The sequence below is a fragment of the Sinocyclocheilus grahami genome, unplaced genomic scaffold, assembly GCF_001515645.1.
Source record: "Sinocyclocheilus grahami isolate Dianchi unplaced genomic scaffold, SAMN03320097.WGS_v1.1 scaffold1577.1, whole genome shotgun sequence".
In the NCBI taxonomy this organism is placed as follows: Eukaryota; Metazoa; Chordata; class Actinopteri; order Cypriniformes; family Cyprinidae; genus Sinocyclocheilus; species Sinocyclocheilus grahami.
Window position 1 is genome coordinate 182305 of NW_015506756.1, and position 892 is coordinate 183196.

General features: G+C 36.9%; 1 long non-coding RNA gene across 1 annotated transcript; it reads left to right on the forward strand.

Moving 5' to 3' along the window:
* Positions 1–140: 140 nt before the first annotated feature.
* LOC107571288 (uncharacterized) lies at positions 141–841 on the forward strand. Its single transcript, XR_001607160.1, has 3 exons — positions 141–263; positions 396–510; positions 777–841. It is a non-coding gene; the product is annotated as an uncharacterized lncRNA (long non-coding RNA).
* The last annotated feature ends 51 nt before the right edge of the window (positions 842–892 follow it).

The window sequence follows — 892 nt, forward strand, 5'->3', positions numbered from 1 at the left end:
ATGGAAACCTGTCTGTGTGTGTGAGGGTGTGTGTGCACACATGGAATTAATCTTTGAATAGGTTTTGGATAGCTTTGATTTCCCCAAGTCTTATTGTGAAAGATGATCATTAACCATATTGTCTTCTTATCTATCAGACATGGGATATTGCTACGAGGACTGAACCACTACCGTGGTGAGGTATTTGCCTACCCAATGTTTTTGCAGAGGGAATTGTCGGAGAGGGCAAATGTCACTTTCTTCTGCATGGATGTTGTCTGCAGGTAATTTCTCTCTGTCATATTGAAACTCGGTAAACCTACTGTATATTAAGTGACAAATGCCTCATTTTGTTTTAGATTGATGGCCAAGCAAAGTGTTGGTTAATGCCTACTAATGCTACACTTGTTTTTTAGGTACTGGCCATACCTAAGCAAAGTGGCTGAAGAATCATCAGATCTTCAGCCGCTGATGGAAATGAGGCCATTTCTTAGTGTAATGCATGCCAAAGCTCATACAGCGAAATGCGAGGTACCTCAGATTACTAAAATTCAAATGCAACAGTAGTCAGCAACTAATGCAAAAAGTTAAACAATGATTATTGTTTATCCCAATCTAAAATTGGGGACAATAGACAAAATTATAAGTCTGTGATTATGATATGTTGTTTAATATATTATGCAGATAAAATATGACAACTTTAATGTGCAATAATTTTAATTTGCGCATAATCCATGATAACATAACATTACATTTTTAAAGTAATAGTATGAAGTTAATCTAACACTACATTGCAGGTGAGATGGGGTGGCAGAAATCAGGATGGAGCAGGGAACACTGTCGGAGAGGAAGTTGAACAAGTATGCTATTACTTACATTATTGTAACTATGTGGATATAGGAGACTTCACTGA